This window comes from Aythya ferina (assembly GCF_964211825.1).
Source record: "Aythya ferina genome assembly, chromosome: 2".
Taxonomy (NCBI): domain Eukaryota; kingdom Metazoa; phylum Chordata; class Aves; order Anseriformes; family Anatidae; genus Aythya; species Aythya ferina.
The window spans coordinates 161,517,008-161,531,446 of record NC_140297.1 but is presented as its reverse complement, the minus strand read 5'-3'; the positions used below and the strand labels follow the sequence as shown (position 1 = coordinate 161,531,446).

Here is a 14,439-nt window from a genome sequence, read left to right as displayed (position 1 = left end):
CCAATCACCTGGGAAAGAGGAGGGGGCAAACCACAAGAAAGAGAGCAGGAGCAGCAGCAGCTGTGTTCTTTTATTTATTTATTTATTTGTTTTTTTTTGTGCCTATCCCTAGTTTACAGCATGCAGAGTGCAGACAAAAGAACTGGGGTGTTTCTAGAAGCAAAATTTACCGTATTTATGCCTCAGCTTTGAACATAGAAAGGACAATACAACCAAGAAAGTAAATGAAATATTTTCCACGGGAATTAGCTCAAACGTTAGTGTTAGGTCAGAGGTTGGACTCAATGATCTTGAGGTCTCTTCCAACCTAGAAGATCTGTGATTCTGTGTGATTTACATATGAAGAAAAATCTAGGAGCGTAGGAAATTACACAGCAAAAAAAACAACGACGTAATAAGCAACGCGCATGCACGGCCCCACGGCCGCCTGCAGTACTCGTTTTCCACCAGCAGGAGGCGGCAGAGGGCGCCCCCGGGCCCCACCGCGCATGCGCCCCCCTCGGCCGCCTGCAGTACTCGTTTTCCACCAGCAGGAGGCGGCAGAGGGCGCCCCCGGGCCTCACCGCGCATGCGCCCCCCTCGGCCGCCTGCAGTACTAGTTCTCCACCAGCAGGTGGCGGCAGAGGGCGCCCGCGGGCGTCACCGCGCATGCGCGCCCCCCGGACGCCTGCAATACCCGATTAAAACCAGCAGGTGGCGGCAGAGGGCGCCCCCGGGGCCCCACCGCGCATGCGCGCCCCCCGGCCGCCTGCAGTACCCGATTAAAACCAGCAGGTGGCGGCAGAGGGCGCCCGCGGGCGTCACCGCGCATGCGCGCCCCTCGGCCGCCTGCAGTACCCGATTAAAACCAGCAGGTGGCGGCAGAGGGCGTCCGCGGGCGTCACCGCGCATGCGCGCCCCCCGGCCGCCTGCAGTACCCGATTAAAACCAGCAGGTGGCGGCAGAGGGCGCCCGCGGGCGTCACCGCGCATGCGCGCCCCCCGGCCGCCTGCAGTACTCGCTTCCCACCAGCAGGTGGCGGTAGAGGGCGCACGCGGGCGTCACCGCGCATGCGCGCCCCCCGGCCGCCTGCAGTACTCGCTTCCCACCAGCAGGTGGCGGCAGAGGGCGCCCGCGGGTGCCAACGCGCATGCGCGTCCCCCGGCCGCCTGCAGTATTCGTTTTGCACCAGCAGGTGGCGGCAGAGGGCGCCACCGGACCCCACGGCGCATGCGCGTCCCCCGGCCGCCTGCAGTACTTGCTTCCCACCAGCAGGTGGCGGCAGAGGGCGCCCGCGGGCGTCACCGCGCGTTGCGCGCCCCCCGGCCGCCTGCAGTACTCGTTTTCCACCAGCAGATGGCGGCAGAGGGTGCCCACGGGCGTCATGCGGCATTCGTGGCGCCCGGCAGCCTGCAGTACTCGCTTCCCACCAGCAGGTGGCGGCAGAGGGCGCCCCCCGGCTGCCTGCAGTACCCCTTCACCACCAGCAGGTGGCGGCAGGGGGCGCCACCGGACCCCCACCGCGCATGCGCGCCCCTCGGCCGCCTGCAGTACCCGAGTAACAGCAGCAGGTGGCGGCAGAGGGCGCCCGCCGGTGCCACCGCGCATGCGCGCCCCTCGGCCGCCTGCAGTACTCGTTTTCCACCAGCAGGTGGCGGCAGAGGGCGCCCGCGGGAGGCCTTGTCGGGCGGATCACAGCTCGCCTACTGTGCCATTCGGAGCTTGTGGCTGTATTTTTTCCAACGTATTTGCTACCCACACCCCGCGGGGCAGCTTGTCTTACAAAGAATTCTCTCTGTTAATATTCTCTTTAAGGCGGGCACGAAGCATCCACTGCTCTTCTAAGCAAGCAACCTTCCTTCTGTGCTCCCTTCGGGATGCAGGACTATGTGCACTCAGATTTATTCCACTCATTTTTCTTCCCCTTTTCATTGGCACAGTCTCCAAGGACGCCTGGCTTTCTTCTCACAGACTCGCGTCCGTTTCAGTGTAAGGCATCTAATCCAAATTCAAATTATCCAGATAAAACAATAGAGAGGTAAGAGAGAACTGTCTGAGTTAAAGTCACCATCTTTCTGTAACTAATTTAGCAGACAGCTGTACCACATCAGAGGAGGAGGTTTAGATGCTAACCAGGTCAGGCACATCACGGTCAAGTGAGCGCCCCCGGAATCACTAAAGAAACTTAAGGAAGAATCTACTAGAAGAAAGCTGTCTCCTCTTACCACCACCTATTTAAAAGATAGTGTAGTACAGGCAGTTCTACGTGCATAAAACCACATACACACAGTATACCTGACCCAAGTAAATTCCCTCTGAGAAGTCCACCATTAAGCAAAAGAGGTGTATTGTGGTGACATACAGCTGCCGTGTAATGATCCTGAAGGGATGAATCGCCCTATGTATTCCAAGGTACTCCTGTGGTTCGTTTGTTTTTTTTTTCAAGTACGTTCCCGCTAAGAAAAGAGTTCAGAATTGTTTATAACGAGTTCGTTCCAAGTGTCACTTTCTCACTTAACGTAGTAATAAAGATACGCTGCTGCTTTTGGATTTTATTTCCTTCTTGAATCTCACTGGTGTAATTCCAATGGTCAAACAACCTCTTCCAGAAAGACCAGCCCACTGCTTCACAGGAGAAGGAAAAGATGTCTCACACACGCTGGCTAGTACTAAAAAGAGTAATAGGAAGAGAAGTTCAGGCCATCAATGTAAGTATGTTTCCCTGCCTCTTCTGCTGGCTGGTCAAGTGGAATCCTCAGGACAGCCCCAGTACCTTGTGAAGAGCTTCTTAACGCCAGCACAACTTCAACCTGTCTTTTAAAAGAAAGCTGTTAAAGGAGCAGGAGACTGTTTTTAAATGAGAACAACCGAAAATAAAATTATCTGAAGAGCCACTTACTACTGGCATATTACCGTTTAAAAGGAAAATATTAATTACGTGCAGGTGCTCCAGTCTTCGTTGCATTTTCTGTGATTCACAACATTACCTTTGAACAAAAGAGTAAGAGGAACGGAAGGGAGGATATTAACTCGGGTAACCAAGGATTTGGTAAGCTGGAACTTGGTGTCTTTAACACTTTAGCCTTGGAGCAAAAATGTACACCCTGTACAGGCTGAGCTGACTGATGAGGCAGGTGCTCCAGGGTACGTGCTACCGGGAGGTAAGTAACAAACACATTCCGCAGCTATTACCAGAAGTGGGGTTTCAGGATATGCAGACTGGTTTCACAAAAAATATTAGCGGTCTGTTGGTGACAGACAATTTGAGGAATTCAGCGCTGCCCATTACAGACTCCTCAGATCGGCACTTAACGAGAATTAATAAAACGTTTTTTTTTTTTTTTATATATATATATATACACACACACACACACACACACACCTATGTTCAAAAAAATGCATACAGTTAAAATATCAAATTAGTGATCCGGTAACAACACTGTTCAAAACCAATCTCTTTTGTATGAACATTAAAATAAATGCACACTTTTAAAAGCATTTCTTTTTAGTGCTTCCAAAGCACAGCGTGTGCCAAGGCAAGGCCACCTGAAGAATCCCCGTCCTCCTCACGGGAGGAAAGAGAACTGAAGTCAGGGACCTGGGAAGCCTCAGGTGCGCTTTCATAATGTCTGCAGATAAAAACAGAAGAGAGTCTGAGGTAGATTGTTTAGTAACCACCAAGTGGTAACAGTCACAGGGCTGTCTTTAGCTTTCATTAACACAACAGCAGTTTCTTTACTCTCGATCTATGCTGAATCTCAAGTTTAAAGGCATGGCTAGCAGTTCTCGGGAACAAGGCCCTCGTCTCTGTGCTGGCAACATGCAGTATTACCAGTGCAGGTGTTTCTGGGAGTTTTGGTTGGTTGGTTGGTTTTTTATTGGGGGGGGGGGGGGACACAACAGATGGGATCTCTCCACAATGCAGACACTGTGTGCATTTGACAGTGCCCCATTTTAGTGCGATCCACTGCCTATTGCACGTAAAACGGCTAATGACAGTATTCAAGTGAGTAAATTCTCACCACCTGCAGGAGGGGCAGCAATGGTTATTTTTTTCAGCCTGTTGAGCAAAGAGCACCCTCCACAGGAAAAAAGCCACACCTTTCGTAGCACGTCCTTAAGGTTACAGCCCAGCTTCTGCCGATAGAGGTTCGTAAAGTTAAAGCTCTGCTGCTTCTTCTCGGACTCTGACAGTAAGATCACTTGACCGCCAGGATGGCGAGGGCAACAGCTACGTCCTCTTCCACTCTTCTGCGGCACAGCAAACTCATTCCCGGTCCGTATTCCTCTGGCTGGTACACTATTATCTACCGTTCACCTGATTAACTCTGTTGGGTAGGCTGTTGAACTCTAGCTCCTCTAGCGTTCTCTCTAAGTGCTGTATTAAGACACGATTTTTAAACCTAGGGAAGTAATTTCATTTCTTCTTCCAAAAACAGCAGTTAAATAACTCAGTATTATTTGGCCACGACAAACAGTATTAGCGGAGGCTCTCTGTTTCCAGCATGGAAGAGCTTCCCTCATTTCTGACATCAGAATGGCAAATTTAATTTGATACAGCCATCTTTCCCCAACCCACGCAAATTCTGGGTCTTTCTTCCATAACCACCCGTATCTTTCTATTTCACACTTCAGCTCTAGGTAACGACCATTTACTTCAGAAAATACAACGGCAGTTTGACCGCTGAAACTGTAATAATTTAAGTATGTCAAAACAAAACACTTGTTTTGGAAAAGACTGAGATTTGCTATCATGAACAACGTTAGCGTTTAACTCCGAATCATTCGTATCTATACAAACCTTGCTCCTTCCCTTATAGCAAATTCAATGAAATACTTCTGAGTTTCCATCCGTCCTTGTACGTACCTCCTCAAGAAGAGAGAAGATTTTTTTCACGATCTTAAACAAGAGATCCAAACAGATATTAGAAACAGATCTTGTAAATGCATTTTCAGTAAATCTCAACAGCCAAAGGAAAAACAACAAAGCCTAGAGTTTCCCATTTCTGCATACAGTAATGCACGTAAGAAAAAAAAGCCAGCATACCAATAATTTGAAGTGATATCGATTAGCTGATATTCAAATGTAACGCTGAATTTTCTTCTCTTAAAAGAGCAGTATCTAGAAACACCTGCCCTTGGAAAATGCAGACTAGGTTTAATCAGCAGAGAAGCCTTGTATCTCCACGAACACGCTGCCATGATCAGCAGTTAATAGAAACAAAGGGATACCGAGCCATGTTTCAACCTAGAGCTGTCATTTTTGAAAGCAGAGGTTTAAGATAACTACTCTTTACAAGATGACCGATCTATGTGGAGCATGAGCACGATTGTCTCGTATAAAGTTTAACAAAAAAAAAAAAAAAAAGTAGCGCAAAAGAATGAACCGGACACCTTAGATGTGAAACAACAGTATTTTTTCATTGGTTTCTGTGTTTTCTTCTCTGAAGCAACTATGAAAACACGAATGGTGCTGTGACTAAGCCTGCTTAAGAGTACTGCAGTAAGGACGGTGAGGATATAAAGTTGGACTGTGAATACATGTACTTACTTTCTTGTTCTTCCACTACTTGTACACGAGTAATCAAAAATCATTCCAAATCTGAGGTTTTATTTTCAAAATAGATCCTCATTTCAAGAAAAAGTCTTCTGTACCCCTAGCCTATTTTTAATACACTAATAAAGAACTTACTTCTTCCACGTTTGCAAACCTCTTTCACCACTCTGATTTTAATACCAGCATCGCTTCCCTCCAACATTGTAGGTGTTATTTTAAATCAATTTGGCACAGATTCAGAAGTAGACTCCATCACTCGTTTTTGGTCATCTCCAGCCACGCTGTAATTTAGAGGCCCTCGAACAAGTGCATTGGTACCAGGTTTACGATCCAAGCCATCTTTGCATCATTTAAGCAATTGAACTCATCATGTAGAGAGTCTAAGTCACCAGGTGACATTTCATCCTCTCCCTTAACAGCTGGAACCGAAGAAGCCATTTGCACAGACAAGCCATCAATTTGCTCTTCCAGCAACTGACAGTTTTCTGCTTTCTTCTCTCCATTACCATCTTGGACAGTACTGATACCAGTGTCTGAAAATTAAGAAGGAGCTTAGTAGTGCATATAACTGCAGGATCAAAAAACACAGAAGGACATTATTCTGCATCCCTTCTTGTTGAAAGTACTGTGGAGAGAGTTACTCAGCACTGTCAGATCACTTCAGTAGTTTTATTCACCCTTTGACGCAACCACAGGAATACCTCCTTTTGGGCTGCTACCGTCTCATATGACTGTCGTGAAGTTATTTGCTGTATTCCCATTTCAGTGACTAAAGCAAACTAAAGTTTCCCCTCCTTCCCCCAGTTCCAGCAAATTTTTCTTTCGACTCTGCTGCAACAGGTGGGTAAATTACTATTTGTGAGAAATTTAAATTTTTTTTTTTTTTTTTTTTTTTACACACTTTCCTTCCCCACTTCTCCCTTCCCCACTATAGAATACACAAATGAGAATTAAAAGCTGAAATGAAATCCTTGCTACCGCCAAACCATCGTGGTGAAAGGTTTCAGCACTTTTTAGAAACAGTTCCAAATTATTGCTCATTCAGGACTTCGTTACCTATAGCAACAGCCTGTTTGTCTAAGCCGACCAAAGAAATTCAGTCCCAATTAACTCTAAAACTTACGTGTCCTTTTGAATTAACACGGAAAGCACGGAGACCTTTTTTTTTTTTTTCCTGCACACTATGTCCATTTATGACCACACAAGTTCCTGTACTACAACAACTCCAACACACCTTTATTTGTTGGCATGCCTTTGAGGTTCAGATATGGTGACGGAGATCCAGCAGCACAGGGTGGCCCTTTCCCACCAACATGGTTTGTCACAACAGTGACTGTGGCCGTCGCAATAGCGGCGACGTGCTACGCCTTCTCTCTTTAGTGATGCTGGAGTATTGGGCTCTCCAGGACGCTTGATCTTATTCTGAGGCCCAGCAACAAATTTATCTGCTTCATCTATCATCGTACCCTGAAAAGACTTTTTTTTTTTTTTTTTAATATAAGTAAAAAACAATTGCTTCGTCAATTCACTACCAGAGTATTTGCCTCCGTGTTACAATTCAGTTACTTTTCAAATAATGATACAGCAGATAGCAAGACTTCTCCTACCTTCTCATCCTGTTTGAACAGACTGCCAAGTGTATGAAGAAGCCTTTTTGGTTGATCTGGATCAATCTCCCGAAGGGGTGAAGGCATCATTTTCAACTACTCCTGATGATTTCCCCTTTGAGCAACAGGAACGCCGTGAAGGCAGTCTGCAGCAGAACAAGGTATCTAAATTTAGTCTACCTTAAGACTAAGGAAATACAAGCCTCGCATGCTTCCATTTCCAGTGTTAGCATTTAAGATCTAGAAATCACTATTTCCTCCCTCTACAAAACAAAGGAAAAGCAAAAGGCAAATAAAGCCCCTCTTTCCTTTCACCATCACTATAAGAACATCTACTGCATCCTGTTGCACAGGAAAGCTCACCCATGAAACTGAATTTTCAAATTCCAAGCACGCACAACATGTTTTGTGACAGAAGGCAGAAATTTCATTCTTTTCCTTCGGAATCTAGGGAAGGACGACTGACCCAAGAAACGATGCAAAGTCTACTTCCTCTCCCACACCGAGGACAGAAACACTACTTAGGTGAATTAAATAGCTGTACCAGAATATTAATAAATAATTGTGTCCATTTACCTTCATCCTGCCCCACGATATCCCTGTGTGTTTTCAGAAGATTGGTTCTCATTCCGGTTAGCTGATCTAGAAGATTGTGACAAGACATATCATATGCATTTCTGAATGCCCGTGGCTTCAAATCCTAGTTTTATAATAAAACAAGTAACTTTCAGTTAACCCGCGAGTTCTCACGCACAAAGAAATTGCTCTGTGGGCTGTACTACCGTTAACTACTAAAAAAAAAAAACAAAACAAAAAAAAATTCCAAAACAACTTCAGACATTCTGAACGTATTCTGAAACAACTTTCTTTCCATCTCTCCGGAAAGAGCTTTCCTCCTATCTGTGACAAAGGAAAAAAAAAAAAAAAAAAAGTTGTGATCGCGGGAGTCGTTACACAAAGCCACACTCTGTGAATTCACTACTACAGTTAAGATCATTTTTAGTCAAAAATACCTCGGCAGCAATGCTATCACTGCAAACATAGCGTTGCCAAAAAAAAAAAAAAAAAAAAGAAATTCAACTCAAGATATAGGAGAGGGCGAGCTAAAAGCACAAATAACATGACCGATGGAGGCTGCAACAACCACCTGGTAGATGGTTGTCCACAGCCCTCGGATTGCATGGTCGTCTTTCCTGACAAACGAATACTGGAAGAACAGAAAAGATACACCGTGTGTCCGCAAAAGCCTTCGGGGAGACTACTGAAAGGAAAACCAAACCAAAAAACTAGGAACAGCAAGTGGCGTATACGTCAGTTTTGTTAACAGAGCACCACTAATGTACCAGGAATTTCCACATTCTTCGCCCCTCCTCTACCTTGAAAATGTCACCCAATTCTGTCAGTGTCTTCACCATCAGCATTTATTTATTTATTTCGTTTTTCACGTGGACATCCGAGGAAAACATTGAGTACCCTGTCATCGAGGAAGAAGAGAGGGGGGGGGAAAAAAAAAAAAAAAAAAAAAAGAGAGATGAGGGGGGAAGAAGCACTGCCATTCCTTTCCTCGGTAATGCGAGCAAAAAGCTCAGGCGCTCAGCAACAATGTGCTTTGAAAGATAAAACACAGAAGAAACTGCACGTTATTTAGTCTCAGCTACAGAGTCACGTGTATTTGTACCTGCTCATTTATTCATCTGCCAGTGTATTTTAGTACAAACGCTACAGAACATAGAAACCGCAAGGTTACTACTACCTTTTGTGACCGACGCGATCTTTGGCAGGAACAGCTATCGAAAAAGAACCAACAAAATCCCCTTCGTCGACAGCCATCCGAACCTTTATCGTCTAACAGCAGTCCTACAAACATCCCCTGGGATGCTCAACTCCTGAAACTTTCTGTTCAACTTGAGGCAGAACAAGCCCTTACCCTGGGCACCTTCACCCAGCTCTCCACTGCTAGCAGAGTAGCACCCTGATACTGTCCAGGACGCGCTGCAGCAGCCTACTCGCTTACGCGTATTTACTGCAGCCTGGTTCGAGACGCGCACAGAGGGACCCACGAAAAATCCACCCTTTCCTTCAGAGAAGTAAATACATACATACATACGGACGACACGGTAAGGAAGAAAAGCTGAACACACAGCATGCGGTCCTTTACCGTGGGGCAGATCCAGCATCAGCACAAGGAGCTTTGGGGCACGTGAGCGATCATCTACACCGGCCATCGCGACAAGCCAAACTCACGCACACGAGCCTCGACCTAAAAACACAGAACACATTAAGTTCCTTTATAGCTTATGGAAGTAACAACCAGCATCTTAGATGCAGTTGGATAGTTGGATTGCATCAGCTTAGGGACTGCCTCCTTCAAAACGCACAGGGGGGTGGGGAAACCAGTCTTGGAAACCTGTTGCCTAACAGGAAGGAGACTGTTGTCTTCTCCTCCATAGGTGACGTTCTTCCAAGCATCGTCCTGCTCCTGGATTTTACCAGCCGCGACGGGATGGTCCTACCGGCGTGAGTCGGGAACGCTTCCCACGGGGTTTCTGTGACACTGAAGTAAGTTTTCCGCAGGTACAAGTAACGCAGCACGAGACGGCAAGGAAGCTAAGGCACCGTCTGCAGCACAGCACGTGTGCGATATTGGGCCTGAGGGGACCAGTCAAAGCCTGCAGTAATCGCTGAACAGGTGGGCAAGCAGGGAGCCCTACGGGAAACAAAGCTCACGTTCTGCAAAGCTCTTTTCCCGTCAAGAAGACGGCCTTTTCTATTCAGCGCATTTACTGAACTTTAGGCTACTTCCCATTCGCTTTGGCAAGTTAGCCTTTGCGTAAGCCAAGAGGTTTTAAACTGCCAAGCACCACTGATGGTTCTTGTTCTCCAACAACAGGGAATTTCAATCAGGGCACTCGTTAACAGGAAAGCCTGGCTCTGTTTCACACAAATCACGTACCTAAACCACGGAGACAGGAGTCTGCAGGAAGAACTCTTTAAAAGGTGAACTTAAAGAGAAGGATACTACTCATTTTTCCACAACTTCTGCAAGGACTGCGGCAAAAAAAGGCTGAACCAGGGACGTCTCTATCATCATCCCCTCTAGAATTCAGCAACTCCATACAGTTATGGGGCAAATACCACAGCTGCAGCGCAAGACAAACAAAGACCTCGAAGGTCACGTTTCTGCCTGCGTACCGAGTTCCGCTGGGAAGACCCCCCACCTCTGGAAAGACCCCCAGCCGCTCAACTCCCAAGCAACGTTGCCACGGCCAGTGCTTACGCAGAGTTTTGCTCTCTCTCGCTGCTCAGTACAGGCCCAAGGCCTCCTTTATTGCACACAGTTCAAGCAAAACTCTTGGGACATAACCAAGAGACAGACAGACAGACAGACAGAAATTGCCTCTCACGTCTGTCCTCACTGACCGCAACCAGCGTCCTGGAAAGCCCCGCAAGCACCGGTCTATTCCTAGGACAACTCCGAAAGCTGAGGCGGGACAAAGTTTAGCCTCTCGTACCAAAGACTGAGCAACAGACAGAGCCTGACAGGCCAGTTCATTCTAGGTCTAAGAGGCTACTACGACTCGGCAGGCACTACGTGCCTTCCTTCCCTTTGCGCTTCCCAGCGCCGAGCAGCTCGCGCTTCCGCAAATTCAATGAAGCCTTTGAGCCGGGGCTGCAGGAAGCTTACGAGCACGCCTTGATTCCACCCCGAGGTCGCTGCGACTTACCTGGGCAGTCGGGACGGACGGGCTGCTCTCTCTCCTGAGAACCCTGCGACCGCAGCACGCCAGCTGCGGCTTTCCTCGCTTTACCCGGTGCGCCACCTTCGCTCGGCAACAAACCCCGCAGGGGTCCTAGCGGCGGGGAGCTGCTTCTGCCCCGGTGAACCGCAGCACAAGGAGAGAGCCGGCTGTCAGGACGCAGGGAGAGGAAAGCCTCCGAGGCGCGGCGCGGCGCAGCCCAACGATCAAGCGCAGCGAGGACCCGCGCCCGGCCTCAACACCCCCCGCCCCTCCCGGCCCGACGCTCCGAGGAGGCACCCCCGGAGGCTCTCGCTCGCCTCACCGCCGGCAACCGCGCTCGCCGCCAGCGGCAACCTGCGCCTCCCGGCGCGCACGGCCCGGCCCCGGCCCGGCCCCGGCCCGGCCGCGCAGCCCGGAGCCCACGTGGCCGCCCGGCAGCGCAGAACTACAGCTCCCAGCATGCCTCGGGACGGAGCACTCCAGCCAATCCAGAGGGGCGTCGGCCACGCGCACGCAACGGCACCTCCTCCTGCTGCCCTCTCTGCCCCCCCCCGCCGCCGCAGCCGCCCCCCTCTCCCCTGTCCCCTCTCCCCCAGCCCCCCGAAGCCGCCCCAGCTCCTCTCGTGCTCCGAGCATCTCCAGCATTTCAGGAACTGGAACCCTGGAACCGCTGACGTCTGGCACGTGTCAGAAACGTGGCAGGAGACGTACTCTGCTGTCGCAAGGCACTTGCAAAGCCGGCCCGACAGCTGAAGCAGACTCACACAGTCCACCGAGCAACTCGGGGCCCCCACTGCTGTCCACTCACCCTCATGCTTCGTTCAAGCTTCCGTGCCTACGCCCTGAGCTACAAGAAACAAAGAGAGAAGGTCACATCCACAATGGATACGCAAACAGTGCGGCACATGCAGAGGACTCAAACACAGAGACCAGAGCCAGACAAATAAAACAAACAAACAAACAAACAAACAAACTGAAGTCCACAAATGCCACAAGGCCATGAATGCATAGCAGCCCCGGCAGGGGTAATGGCAGACATACCCTTTGCAGATGAAAAAGGTGACCCCGCTCAGTCTCTTGGTAATACTGCACCAACACGGTCAAGCCTCTTGTAGCATGTCATCAAGCTGGTTTTAGTCCTCTGGAGAGTTACACAAGTGGGTTGATTCATCTAGAGATTAAAATACAGATCAAACACAGGAGCGTATCCCACCATCCCAAAAAAAAAGTGAGCCAGCAACCTCTGCTACATATCCCTCTATGAAGTGAATTCCAAGCCCTTAGAATTCCAGAAATCCATAGACTCCAGCCTGCCTAGAGAACCCGGCAACTGACTGAAGGAAAAACAAAGCACTTACCCCCAAAGAGCAGCCCAGGCAGAAGGAGCTCTCTGACGGCATACTTGGGGCTCATATACCTTTTGGTCCCACCCAGCACCCAAACCCAATCACCTGGGAAAGGGGAGGGGCAAAGCACATGAAAGTAGAAAGAGGAGGAGCAGCAGCTGTGGTTTATTTACTTATTTATAAGGCTTAGCTCAACAGCATGCAGAGGGCAGACAGGAGAACTGGGGTGTTTCTAGAAGCAACAATCCCCATGCTTTCGCTGCAGCTTTGAATATTGAAAGGACAACACAACCAAGCAAGTAACTGAAGCTTTTTCAGCTCGAATTAGCTCAAACTTTTATTTACGCAGAAAGAAAAATCTAGGAGCAGAACAGATTATACGCCAACAAAATCAATTCCGTTCCACTCGCAGCAAAAATCACTTCCTTCAGCAGGCTATCTGAGAACCAAAAGGCTATGCTGATGGGTCAAAACACACTACAGGACACTGGGGCCGGGCCCTCCGCTGCACCCACTTAAAACCCATCCCTACACTCACCAAGGTGCAACCCCAACCCGAACACAGACGCAGCATTTCAGCCTCAACACAGTTTCCAGAACTGCTGGAAAGCAAGCTTCATCCTCAGCGAGGCGTGCTCAGGCTGCACAGGAGGGGGCTTCGGGCACCTCTTTGCCTACCGAAGAAGACCGCCATCAGCACCTGCTTTGTTCCGATCCTAAAGGCTAACATCACAGCCCACGTCGCCTGGGACACCTGATAAACAGAAGAGAAAGCAGCCATACCGTTTTCAAGCCGTCCCTGCACGTGTCGCTCCTCGATGATCTGCAACCTCCTCTCAAATCCTCAACCGCTTCTGTGGAGAGCCTGCCATGGCACCTGCAAAGCAAGACCCTTCGCAGTCACCTCGTGCTACTTGGCAGTTCTGCTCCAATCCAGCTCACAAACAGCCCGCCCTTCCCGTGCTGCTCTTCAGAGTGCAGCTTGGCCCCTCTGAGCCTGTGCGACACACCTGTGAAACAAAAAGAAAAGCATAGGCTGAAGCAGCATCCAAAGCCACAGCACAGCTGGGACAGTTACTCTCATCTGCTCCCTAACCTCTGCTCCCTCACCTGCCCTCGAGGCAGATGCTTCCATCTGCTCTCTTAGGCCAGCTACAACACCCCTGAAATATCAACAGGATTTTTACTGTACTTTGTGCAGTTAAGTAACTGCAGTGACAACTGCACCCCTAAAGTACCTGCTACATCTGTTCATCGCTCACCTTGCCAAAAGCAGCTCCGGTCAAGTCCCGCGTTGTACACTGTGTTTCAGCTTTAACAAATGAAAACGGTCACAAGATAATCATTCAGCTGCCAGCATTAGCACCCATCCCTCAACAACACAAAGGGACCCCGCTTACAATATTATCATTTCAAAACAGCAGCCCCCATACCTCAGCACACCTCAGAAGTAGACCAAGCCAGTCACCGAGCTGCCTACGGAGCGCTGAACAGTTCCGGAAGGAGCTCTTTCCTGTGACAGGTTCCTCCAAAGGTTTACGCTCTACTGGGGACAGGAGAGAAATAAAAATAAAAGTTTCAAAAACCCCTTATCTGTAAGCTTTCAAGATTCCACAGACCTCCTCCTCAAGCACACCGTTCAAGCACTATGCGAGCAGCTGCTCACAAGCAGCTCAACTCTTCCCCCCCACACGCACATCTGACAAACACCACAGAGATGACTGTGCCTGCTGCCCTTCAGTACGTGCCCAGAGGCAGACCAGATGTCTTCGCCAACACAGTCCGGACAATGTATTAGCACACCCATGCACTGCCACGTTAGCTGTCATCACTAACTGCCAGGCAGGACAGCTCCAGACCAAACACATACACACACAGCCACGCCACAAACACTACAAACAAAACACACAACACAAGGCGCAAGAAAAAGTGACCCCCGGAGGGAAGCCCTATGGCAACAGCAAGTCACAACAGGTGCTCTGCACCAGACCCAAGGAGAGACTCAAATGTCACGACACGCGACTGGAAGACACTGCCAGAACTGGGGTGATGGAGGCCTAAAAAGCCTTCCTTCAAGACAAGAGACCAGAAGGATGGGGACTGAAAAACCCATATGATTCAAAGATCGAAGCCGAAATTCCTTTAAGCGGTATATTCTTTATTGCAGCGCTGGATGCACGGGGGGATCTCTCCACCTATCGTGCATACCC

General features: G+C 49.1%; 1 long non-coding RNA gene across 1 annotated transcript; it reads right to left on the bottom strand.

Moving 5' to 3' along the window:
- Positions 1-11,951: 11,951 nt before the first annotated feature.
- LOC311431713 lies at positions 11,952-14,305 on the bottom strand. Its single transcript, XR_014689597.1, has 5 exons — positions 13,663-14,305; positions 13,492-13,541; positions 13,013-13,106; positions 12,768-12,903; positions 11,952-12,054 (listed from the first exon to the last, which is right to left on the bottom strand). It is a non-coding gene; the product is annotated as an uncharacterized lncRNA (long non-coding RNA).
- Positions 14,306-14,439: the final 134 nt, after the last annotated feature.